Source organism: Mustela nigripes, chromosome 13 (genome assembly GCF_022355385.1).
Source record: "Mustela nigripes isolate SB6536 chromosome 13, MUSNIG.SB6536, whole genome shotgun sequence".
Classification (NCBI taxonomy): domain Eukaryota; kingdom Metazoa; phylum Chordata; class Mammalia; order Carnivora; family Mustelidae; genus Mustela; species Mustela nigripes.
This window is the reverse complement of record NC_081569.1, coordinates 31,521,596-31,534,828: the sequence shown is the minus strand read 5'-3', so window position 1 is coordinate 31,534,828 and position 13,233 is coordinate 31,521,596.

Sequence of the window (13,233 nt, the reverse complement as noted above, 5' to 3'; positions counted from 1 at the left end):
GGCTCCTCGGCCGCGACCCCGGACGACCCGCTCCGTGCTCCTCCGGGCCCCCGGGCCGAGAGGCGCACCCGGCCGTGCGAGCGCGAAGAAGCATTGTCCCAGCCTGAATGGCGAACGAGCTGGGAGGTAGAGGACGTCCCGGGCTCGGGGAGCTTGAGGAGCGGGAAAATGGGAGGACGCAAACCGCTGGTGGTTTTAATGGGAAGCGCCGTGGGGCGGAGGGGGCTGGAATCGGGTAGTCCGACTGGTTCTGCTAGAGAGGGATCACAAGACCCCAAGAATCTGATGTATTTATGACTGGAAAAAATCTGTACTTTCAGAGCAAGCTGGAGGCATCCGAGGTCCAGCCTCGGGTGTGGGCTCTTTCCTCCGTGGTTGATAATCTCTTAGTAAATGCCGCCCAAGCCCCCTCCCCCAAAACAAAACTCCTCGAACTGGGGTACATACTTACTGCAAGCATTAAGACATTGCTTAGACTTTGGATGCAAGACGGAGAATACCCGGAAATAAGACAGGCCTCTTCAGCACTTCAATCCTCTGGGCTAGTGAAAATCATCCCAAAGGCTTGCATTTTACAAACCTCACTTCGAATAGTTGGATGGATAAACCAGTTAGGGAACCCTTGTTTATTGGGGGTGGAAAGTAATGGGAGCTTGAACTACAGCAGTGGGGAAGGAAGAGGATTTGTAGAGTCAGAAGATAGTGGGTATCCAGAAGGACAGGTGTTAATACAGGAACAGTAGGTCAAAGTATGATTTCAGGACTGAGCACGTGCAGGGCACCTCTTTCTGTGATTTATGTGATACTCCTCTCCTCCAAGGAGAGGAGTAAGTTACAAAATAAAGGAGCTGGACTCTGAATAAAGAGATTATAAAAATTACTAATGAAAATACAGAGATTTTTGTTGAGAGAATAGTTCAAAGATATTATTCCAGTTATCCTCTCTCTGACCAGTATATCAATCAGAAAAGTAATGAACAACTATTAAAAGTTAAAAAAAAAAAGAAGAAGAAGAAGAAGAAAGAAAGAAAGAAAGAAAAACAAAAAACCCACTAGGGGTGCCTGGGTGGCTTAGTCGTTTAAGCATCTGCCTTCAGCTCAAGTCATGATCCCAGTGTCCTGGGATCCAGCCCTGCCATGGGCTCCATGCTCAGCGGGGAGCCTGATTTTTCCTCTCCTCCCACTCATTCTCTCTATTGCTATCGCTATGGCTATTTCTCTCTCTCTCAAATAAATAAATACGATCTTAAAAATAACATAATCCATATATTTAGAGACTAGCATAGAGATGGTAGCAAAAGTAAGTCAGTTATTTAACAATATGAATTCATCAAATTAGTGTATATTCAATTCAACATGGCCATGAATTTTAATTAGATGAATACCAAGAATAATGACACATAATATAGTAAATGATATTTGGTTGTTTTCTCAATTTTTCCTTTTATTAAAGAGCTTGATAAATGAATAAAACATGGTTTAATTTCATATCTGTGTCTTCTTATAAAATTGGTTTACATATCAGGAAAAGAATTCACTGTCAGACGAGTCCAGATTTTTGGTTCATCTAGTCATCACTGTAGAAGCAGAGAGGAGGGAATGACTGATTTTGCCTGAGGAAGTCTTTCACAAAGGAGGTGAGTTTTGAGCTGGCTCCTAAAGCATGAGTGAGCCAAGCAGGGAAGGGAGCATGGGCAAAGCACAGAGGAGTGAACAAATATGGCATATAGGTTTTTGAAAGTTGCCATTAAGCCACTCCCTTTTACAAAAGACCTACATCAGTACCTGTTTTCACTAACCCAAAGAAATCTGGAGGATTTTTGTTTTTACCGAAAAAAAAAGGGGGCGCAAAAAGTGAAATAGTGTTGTTCAGTATTTGTCTTGCACCCAGTCATCATAGAGGCAGTGCATGTCCCAAGCAGCAGGAGTGGCCTCGCCGCCGTAGCTTTAAACTGTGTCTGGGAACATCTGTGTGTTATCTCAGTTTATTTTGGGCATCCATTAAAGATGTGTTGTAAGGTATCAGAAAAGCCCAAGAAATTGTTTTTTAGGTCTGGGAATGCTCAAAAATTTTCCATATAAATGAGTGGTCATTGCTTTGTCTTTGCTTTACACTACTTTGATTTATGAAGGGTGTCCTAGGAATGCTCTACTTTTAGATAGCAAGGAATCTTTATTGAGCATAGTGTTAATGGGGATAGCCAAAGGAGATGTGCCATGATTATCTCACTTTTACCATACTCTTCTCCCTGGAATGACTTTCCTACCTTCCACTCCCACTCTACCTACTTGACTTAACTTTTGTTTTACCGCCCTATAAATTTCTGACTTCTCAGACCTAGGTAACGTCCTATAACCCTTTGATTTTACCTCCAGGAGAGAACTTATGTCATAGTATTCTAATTGCTTGCCCATTTGTCTGTCTTCGCCACTAGAGTAAAAGCTCCTTAAGCACAGGTTCTGTGTTCACTGTTGTATTCCTAGCCCTAGGCACAGTGTCTGGCATATAGCAGTTGCTCAATTAAGACCTGTTTAATGGGGGCGCCTGGGTGGCTCAGTGGATTAAGCCGCTGCCTTCGGCTCAGGTCATGATCTCAGTGTCCTGGGATCGAGCCCCGCATCGGGCCCTCTGCTCAGCAGGAGCCTGCTTCCCCCTCTCTCTCTGCCTGCCTCTCTGCCTACTTATGATCTCTCTCTCTCTGTCAAATAAAATAAATAAAGTCTTAAAAAAAAAAAAAGACTTGTTAAATGAGTACCTGTAGGACTCTGCATATGTGTTCTGCAATTTAGCATCTACTTTTCCTTCAGGACTTAGCCTAGACTAGACCAACAGTTATGCTGTGAATGGGGTACAAGTGTGCTGAGGCAGTGATTCCCTCAGTCCTTAGGTTGGCCAGGCAGAGCCTGGGACAGCTACATATCTTAGCTGGTCACCTCCAGCCAAGAGCAATCTCCTTCCTGTATGTGCTATGAGGAACTTTGAGAAGCACTTAGACATTATCTCTTTTGGGGTACTTCATTTTTTTTTTAATGTTTTATTTATTTATTTGACAGAGAGAGGGAGAGAGATCACAAGTAGGCAGAGAGAGAGGGGGAAGCAGGCTCCCTGCTGAGCAGAGAGCCCAATGCAAGGCTCGATCCCAGAACCCTGAGATCATGACCGGAGTTTAACCCACTAAGCCACCCAGGCACCCCTTTTTGGGTACTTCTTTATGGCACCCTCACTTTAGCTTCTTGTATGCACCACAGACCACATGCTGAGTGAATGGTGCTATTTTCACAGTTGTATCTTTACTGCCTGAGCCAGGACTCTGCACATAGTTAAGTGTTCAACCAGAATTTTTTGAAAGAATGCATGAATGAGGGAGCATTTGTGTTTAAATTTTAAAGAGTGAGAATTTCAGTGTGTAGACAAAAAGCAGTCTGCGAGGAAGGACTAGAAATTTGAAGGAGAACTTCATCTAACGTGTTTGGTTTAGGATCCAGCAGGTCCTAGAACAGTATCTGGCACACAGACGTTTAATGAATGATTTTGAATGAATAGAATGACTTGGCACTGAACCTAGGCAGAGATCTCTGAGGAATCTAGAGTGATACCAGGGTGGTGAGAGTTCTGTTGGTCTAGAATCAATAGTGTATGAAGAGAAATACTGATAAAGATGTTAGTTTCACTTTACTGTAGGTTTTCGCCTACTTCAAGCTTATATCTTTCAACCCTATCCAGGGTGAGGGCAACCGCCTCTGATATTGGGAGTTTTAGACCAAAAAAGGGCTAGTTTCTATAGTTAAGACCACTGTGTGATGTTTAAGGCCCATTCAGTGAGGACTCCTTTGGCTTAAACTACATCCTGCTCCAGGCAACCTAATGGCTGCTCTGGATTAGGATTATCTTGGCTCCAGTCTGATCTCTTAAGCCTTTTGCCTAGAGCCTTAGTGGTTATAAATGCTTATGTTAGCCAAACCCACAGATGTAATCTGCAACCCCCTTCAGGGAGGTGGGGCACTGATGCAACTTTAAACTGATTATGTAAGTCCCTTATGGAAAGTAATTTACCCCCTTTGCACGCTGGAATTCCCCAATCAGTCCTAAAAGATTTATCACTCATTTCCTTGCCTTCTTACCATCCTCCTCCTGCTTGGGTCCTCCATGCCTTATTTTCCTTCCTTGACTAATAGCTAGGCTCTAGTCTCCAAGAAACCTAGAGCACAGATCCCTTCAACACTTCTGTTTTTGGCCATCTATTAACATTTGACTTCAGAAAGCATTACTGGCATACTACACTGATTCAGGTTTCCCAGTTGTCCAATTTCACTGATGTAGACCTCTTTGTCCTAAGAGCACAGTTAAAATGTCTTCTGTTGGGAGTGCCTTTTGTATCTTTCTCTTAGATTTCTTTTTTTTCTATATCTCAGTATTGATTATCCTTCTTAGAATGTTTCTGCCATGTAGGTGACACAGAAAATGCTCTGGGGCTTCCTGCCACCTGAGAAAGAACTGGGGAGGTGAGTCAGGAGGTGTCCAGAAGAAAGGGAGGAGCACGATACAGATCTAAGCTAGCAGGAGTCCCTGTGGTACCAGGGTAGTAATGCCTAGCTTGCCTGTTTAGAGTATTCATTCAAGATCTGGGTCATGGCCCCAGCTATAGTGTTCCTGAAGTATCCTCAGCATCTCTCTTCCATAGGGACCTGGCAGGTTACTACCACAAATAGGCAGTTGTTCAAAATTCAGTGGTTTGAATATTCTGCTCCAGGCCTCATGCAATCATCAGTAAAGATCAAGCATTCATGACATTCCATAGAGATAGGTTCAACTTCTAACAAAGATTTAGGGAGAAACACTATGCTACTGAACTCAAATCAATATATGCTATTTGAAAGAAATATGTACGGGTGCCTGGTTGGCTCAGTCGGTTAAGCATCTGCCTTCGGCTTGGGTCATGATCTTGGGGTCCTAGAATTGAGCCCTATTCCAGGCTCCCTGCTCTGGTGGAAGTCCGCTTCTCCATCTCCCTCTGCCTCTGTTCCCACTGATGCTTTCTCTCTCTCTCAAATAAATAAATAAAATCTTTCAAGAAATGAAAAATTTGTGTATGTGCTGTTTGTAATGCATATTTGAAAACTATTTCATCCTTCCTTGTAAACTTTTGCTTGAATTAAAACAACCACGAACCAATCTCTTTGCCCTACCCCCGCCCCAAAGGGGTATAGAGGTCTAGAAGGAAATTCTGAAAGGCATACAAGGTTAGACCTAGATATGACCTTGGAAATTATCTAGTTTACTTCTTATTTGAGCTAAGAGAACTGAGAACCAGAGAGGTGAAGCCTGTTCCTCAAGAACAAGAATAGGATATTGTTCATATTGAAACTTCCAGCACCTAGTGACATGTACATGGCAGACGCTCAGTAAAAGTTTGTTAAATAACTAAATCCATTCCTTGCTACACATAATACAGTGCTTTGCATGCAGTAGGCACACTAATAAATTTTTATACTGCAGTTACTCAGCTAGGAGCAAATGTAGCCAGAGAGTGGTGAGACTGGAACCAGACCACAGATGTATGGCCTTCCTGACTGGGATTTTCTCTACCCCACTGGACTGTGCCTCTGGAAATACCTGCAGTCATCTAGTCTCCTTGAGATTGAATGCAGTTGAATCATGGAGTCCACTAACCCTACATCCTGTTCTTGTCCCCCTGCCTTATTCTAGAAAGGAATGATCACTGGATTTGAATGTGCATGGCAACTTTCAATTAATGTTAGAGCCAGAAAGAAGCAATGATGTGAGTAATACAGAAGTCACTGTTTGGCCAGTGCTTCTCTCCCTTGACAGCAGCTGACTCCCTAAAGTTTGCTTAGGAAAATAATAAAATCCATTAATCTTCCTTGAGTCCACATTAGCTAGATAGTGGGAGGAGGCCATGGAAGGATAAAGAATTGTTCAGAGTCAACGAGTGAGCACACAGGTAATTATGAGGTCATCAGAGCTCTATCCATGGAGATAAAGGTCAAAAAAATAGTGATCCTTCTAATTACTATGAGTGATGGGGGCACCTGGGTGGCTCAGTGGGTTAAGCCACTGCCTTCTGCTCAGGTTATGATCCCAGGGTCCTGGGATCGAGTCCCACATCGGGATCTCTGCTCAGCAGGGAGCCTGCTTCCTTCTCTCTCTGCCTGCCTCTCCATCTACTTGTGATTTCTCTCTGTCAAATAAATAAATAAATAAAATCTTTTAAAAAAAATGCCTCAGAAATAAAAATGATTCTTCACATTCTATGTGCAAAATTTGGATACTTGATGTTCTTGTTAGAGATCTTTTCGTTGCAAGGAAGAGAACCCAGCTAGCTCAACAGTGGGGAGTTTATCATCTTCACAAGCATCTAGACAAAAGAAGTTAGTTATAGCTAACGTCAAATGGCCTGTAATATCTATTAGGAATCAAGGTCACCCCCTTCGGTCTCTCAGGACCCATTCTGCCTGTCATCCCCACCCCTGCATCTATTTCATTCTCCTTCTATTCCTAATTTATTCCCTTAGTATTCCGGTTTTAAGTTCTCCAGAGAGAGAATATGATTGGTAGAGCTAGGAAGAGATGTCATTCTTGATCAAAACAGCTGTGGCTATAGGTAAGACATGACAGAATCATCTAATCTGTAGATGATCAAAGCTCTGTCTTTGAGGCGATGCTAGTGAAGGAATAGATTCACTTAGAATTGAGCATGTGGGGAAATAGTGACTGTCATTTATTTATTATAAAAGTAATGTATACTTATTTTTAAGAATACAAGAAGCACAATGTTGTGGGTAGAAGGTATGATCCTCAGTTCACAAATTCAGCTATACAGGAATTACAGTTTTGTTTTCCAGGATAATTTATTGTCTAACTTCATGACAGCTGGGTCATGAGGGTCTACAAGAAAATATCCCCATAGTTCTTCCTGATGTTCATACCCTTCCCAGGGCTTACTTTGTACTCTTGAGCTCTTACCCATGCCAAGGGACCACATAAAAGCCAGAAAGAGAAAGACTGCTGGCACTTCAGTATGTAGTTCTGTGTATGTATATCCCAGGACCCTGAGATCATGACCTGAGCCGAAGGCAGCGGCTTAACCCACTGAGCCACCCAGGCGCCCCACACATTCATAATCTTTAACAGCAGAAAATTAGAGCATATCACTACCATCATGCTCTAGTTTTTCGGTTAACAATGTATTATGCCAGGTGGAAAAAGTCAGTCAGAGAAAGACAAATGCTATAGGATTTCACTCATATGTGGAACTTAAGAAACAACAAATGAGCAAAAAGAAAAGAGAGAGGCAAACCAAGAAACAGACTCTTAACTATAGAGAACAAACTTATGGCTACCAGGGGAGTTATGAGGGATGGGTTAAATGGGTGAGAGAGATTAAGGAGTGCACTTGTGATGAGCACGACGTGTTGTGTGGAAGTGTTGAATCAATATATTGTACACCTGAAACTAATATTACACTGTATGCTAACTAAGGAATTTAAAACTTTAAAGAAACATTATGTAAAAGCTAATACTCTGGAGTTTTCCCCAGTTTTATAGAGATATAATTGACATACAGCACTCTATAAATTTAGGTTGTACAGTATAATGACTTAATTCACATATAGCATGTAATGAACACCACAATTAGTTTAGTTAACATCTATCATCTCATATGTATGTAATTTTTTCCTTATGATTAGAACTCTTAGGATCTACTTCCTTAATGACTTTCATATAAATATCATATGGCAGTGTTAGCTATAATCATCGTGTTGTACATTGCATCCCTAGGATTTTGTGCCTTTTGACCACCTTCATCCAATTTCCCCTCCCCTCACTCCCTATAATATTCTATTTTTATAAAATAAATAATAGTAATGGTAGCTACCATATACTATGTACTTATCATGTGCCAGACCGTTTTAAGGGTTCTACATGTTTGTTGAAGCCTCACAACAACTTTATGATTGATATAGATGCTCTTATTATTCCCATTTAATAGATAAAAAAAAAAAATCAGAGTTGAGGGTTTAAATAACTCCCAAGATGACAGAGGGGAATAGTGTGAAAGTTCCATAAGTTCTTCATTAGTGCACAGTAGGTTTCTTCCAAATTGTCTTACATATAAGCAATACTACAGCGACCATTATAGAGGATATTGGTTGCCATGCCAGCATCTATTTTTATACTTTCCCACCATTAACACGTTGTATTTCCCTTCAGAGTTTCACTTTTCAGTTTCGTGCCTTCAATGAGATTGATCACAGCCCTAGGCCCTTCCTGGATTAAGCTATATAGTCAGGGCTACTTTCCCCACCCACTCTCTATAAATACTTGGAAACATGGGATAAAAATTTACATTCTTACCAATGATGTATGAAAATGCTCATTTTGTCACTCTCTTTCAACATTAGTATTATCCTTTCATTGCTACTGTTAATGCCTTGAAATTTATTTTAAATATATGTAATAAAATTAATAAGTAAGATCTAGGAAGACAGAAACAACATACTTGATTTCCATGTCATTATAGAAAAAGAGGAGGACCAAAGAAAATTGGATCATTCTGGCAAAATAAAAGGGAGATAGGAGAAAACAACAATATGTATTTAAAAGAAAATAGAAAGAATAAGAGGATAGAACTAAGCCCTGTCTGTCTGAATTATCACATTGTATTTAAATAGGTTAAATTCCACTTATCAAAGACAAAGACTCGTGGCGCCTGGGTGGCTCCGTGGGTTAAAGCCGCTGCCTTCGGCTCAGGTAACGATCCCAGGGTCCTGGGATTGAGCCCTGCATCGGGCTCTCTGCTCAGCGGGGAGCCTGCTTCTCCCCCCACCCCTCTGCCTGCCTCTCTGCCTACTTGTGATCTCTGTCTGTCAAATAAATAAATAAGATCTTAAAAAAAAAAAAAAGACAAAGACTCTCAGATTGAACAAAGAACAGTCTAAATGTTGTTAGTAAGAAATATTTAAAATAATAGTGGGTACCTGGGTGGCTCAGTCAGTTAAGCATCTGTCTTTGGCTCAGGTCATGATCCCAGGATCCTGGGATCAAGTCCCACTTTAGGCTCCCTGCTCAGCAGGGAATCTGCTTCTCCCTCTGCCCCCCCACCACTCATGCTCGCTCGCGTTCTGTCTCTCTCTCTCTCACACACACACACATAAAAATAAATAAAATCTTTAAAAAATATTAAAATGACACCAAATTAATCTATGACAAAGTAGGAAAAGATATATATAATGGGGGAAAAGACAGTCTCTGCAATAAATGGTGCTGGGAAACCTGGACAGTCACATGCAAAAGAATGAAACTGGGCCACTCTCTAACACCCTACACAAAAAATAAGCTCAAGATGGATTAAAGACTTAAATGTGAGACCTGAAACCATAAAACTCCTAGAAGAGAACATAAGCAGTAATTTCTTTGATGTTGGCCATTGCAACATTTTCCTAGATGTGTCTCCTAAGGCAAGGGGAACAAAAGCAAAAAGAAACTGTTGGGACTACATCAAAGTAAAAAGCTACACAGTGAAGGAAACCATCCACAAAACAAAAAAGCAACCTACTGAATGCAAGAAGATATTTGCAAATGATATATTTGATAAAGGATTAATACCAAAATACATAAAGAACTTATACAACTCAACACCAAAAAACAAACAATGCAATTTAAAAATTGGCAGAGGACTTGAATAGATGCAGATTTCCAACAGACACATGAAAAGATGTTCAGCATCACTCATCATCATGCTAATGCAAATCAAAACCACAATGAGATACCATCTTATACCTGTCAGAATGGCTAAAATAGAAAAGAAATAGCAAGTGTTGGCAAGGATGTGAAGAAAAAGGAATTTTCCTGCACCATTAGTGGGAATATAAATTGGTATAGCCGCTGTGGAAAACAGTATGGAGGTTCTTCAAAAATATAAAAATAGAAATACTGTATGATCCAATAATTCCACTACTGGATATTTACCCAAAGAAAATGAGAACACTTTTTGAAAATATTTATGCACCCTTATATTTATTGCAGCATGATTTACAATAGCCAAGTCTAAGTGTGTATTGATAGATAAATGAGTAAAGAAGATATAGGGCGCCTGGGTGGCTCAGTGGGTTAAGCCTCTGCCTTCGGCTCAGGTCATGATCCCAGGGTCCTGGGATCAAGCCCCACATTGGGCTCTCTGCACAGCGGGGAGCCTGCTTCTTCCTCTCTCTCGCTCTCGCTCTGTGTCAAATGAATAAATAAAATCTTTAAAAAAAAAGAAGATATATATACACACACTATATATATTCTATATATATATATACATATGTATATAGTATATATACATATGTATATATGTGTATATATATATATATATATATAGAATAGGATATTATGCAGCCATAAAAAGGATGAGATATTGCCACTCAAATAACGTGGGTGAACCTAGAGGGTATTATGCTAAATGAAATAATACAGGGGAAAGCAAATACCGTATATGATTTCACCCACATGTGGAATCTAAAAGACAAACGAATAAACAAAAAGCAGAATCAGATCTCTAAACACAGAGAACAAACTGAAGGTTGCTGGAGGGAAGGGAGTGGACAATGGGCAAAATTGTTGAAAGGGAGTAGACAATACAGGCTTCCAGTTATGGAGTAAGCCATGGGAATAAAAGGTACACATAGGGAATATAGTCAATGATATCGTAATAGTGTTATATGATGACAGATAGTAGCTGCAACTGTGGTGAGCCTGACATAACGTAGAGAAGTTGAATCTCTATGTTGTACACCTGAAACTAATATAATATTGTGGGTCAACCATACTCAAAAAAATTAAAAAATAAAATAAAACGATACCAAAACAATGACAGTAAAAAGAAAAAAAGGTATATCACAGATAATGTAAACAAAAAGAACAAGTTACAATCTGACAGAAACCAAGGCAAAAATTAAACAGAACAAAGGTGAATATTTTTAATAATACAGGGTTCAAGTCACAAAGAAGGTGGAAATTATGAACCATCACACACCTAACAACAAAAAACCAAATATAAATATAAAGAAAAACTGGAAAAATTATAAGGGAAAAAAATTATAATTAAGATATATTAACATTTATCAGGGAATATTTTATCAAGTGCAGAAAAAGTAAATAATGGGAACATCTTGAACAATATTAATAATGTGACTGTAATAGATTTAGAATCATTTTCTACGCAAGTAAATTCAAAGCTTTGTATCTTACATATTATTTTTAAATGTTTATAGGACATTGAGAAAAACTGACCCAAAAAACCCCAAATATTGCTAAATTCCAAAAAGTGGAATTCATTTTTTGAGGTATAATTGACATATAACATTATATTAGCTTTAGGTGTACAACTTAATGATTTGATATTTGTATGTATTGAAAAATGATCATCACAATAGTCCAGTTAACATCTACCAGCATACATAGTTACATTTTTTTTCTTGTGATGAGAAGCAAAAAGTAGAATTCTTATAGGACCTGTTCTTTGATTATAATATACTAAAACTGGAAAAAAAATCTAAACATGTGGATACATTTAAAAAAATTTTTTTAAAGATTTTATTTATTTATTTGACAGACCAAGATCACAAGTAGGCAGAGAGACAGGCAGAGCGAGGGTGAAGCAGGCTCCTTGCTAAGCAGAGAGCCCAATGTGGGGCTCAATCCCAGGACCTTGAAATCATGACCTGAGCTGAAGGCAGAGACTTAACCCACTGAGCCATCCAGGTGCCCCATGTGGATATATTTTTAAAATTCTAAAGAAGGGGTGCCTGGTTGACTCAGTTAGCTAGGTGTCCGACTCTTGATTTTGGCTCAGGTCATGATCTCAGAGTCCTGAAATCAAACCCTGCATTGAGCCCTTCATCTGGAAGTCTGCTTGAGATTCTATTCTCTCTCTTCCTCTGCCCCTCCACTGTCCCCTTCTGTGCTCTCTTTCTGAAATAAACCTTTTAAAAAATAGAAAAATAAAAGGACAACTAAACATACTAGAAAGCTTGTGCTTTGATTATAATATTCAAATTACTAGAATAAGTTCCTATGTCCCAAGTTCAGATAGGGAAAAAATCAATATTGTATAAATAATGGCTAATATATTAATTCAACAATGCTATATTTTCATTATTACTTGTGACTACTAACAGTACATGTTGATATTACTGGTGGAGCCAGTCTGAAAAACAGTATGGAGGTTCCTCAGAAAGTTGAAAATAGAGCTACCCTATGACCCACCAATTGCACTACTAGATATTTACCCAAAAGATCCAAAAATACTGATTCGAAGGGGCACCTGATGTTTATAGCAGCATTATCAACTATATCCAAATTCGGAAAGAGCCCAAATGTCCATCAACTGATGACATCCAGATGGCCAACAGACACATAAAAAAGTGCTCCATATCACTCGGCATCAGGGAAATACAAATCAAAACCACAATGAGATATCACCTCACACCAGTCAGAATGGCTAAAATCAACAAGTCAGGAAATGACAGATGCTGGCGAGGATGCAGAGAAAGTTGAACCCTCCTACACTGTTGGTGGGAATGCAAGCTGGTGCAGCCACTCTGGAAAACAGCATGGAGGTTCCTCAAAATGTTGAAAATAGAACTGCCCTATGACCCAGCAATTGCACTATTGGGTATTTACCCTAAAGATACAAACGTAGTGATCCAAAGGGGCACGTGCACCCGAATGTTTATAGCAGCAATGTCCACAATAGCCAAACTATGGAAAGAACCTAGATGTCCATCAACAGATGAATGGATCAAGAAGATGTGGTATATATACACAATGGAATACTATGCAGCCATCAAAAGAAATGAAATCTTGCCATTTGCGACAACATGGATGGAACTAGAGCATATCATGCTTAGTGAAATAAGTCAAGCAGAGAAAGACAACTATCATATGATCTCCCTGATATGAGGAGGTGGTGATGCAACATGGGGGCTTAAGTGGGTAGGAGAAGAATAAATGAAACAAGATGGGAATGGGAGGAAGACAAACCATGAGTGACTCTTAATCTCACAAAACAAACTGAGGGTTGCTGGGGGGAGGGGGTTTGGGAGAAGGGCGTGGGATTATGGACATCAGGGAGGGTATGTGCTTTGGTGAGTGCTGTGAAATGTGTAAACCTGGTGATTCACAGACCTGTACCCCTGGGGATAAAAATATATGTTTATAAAAAATAA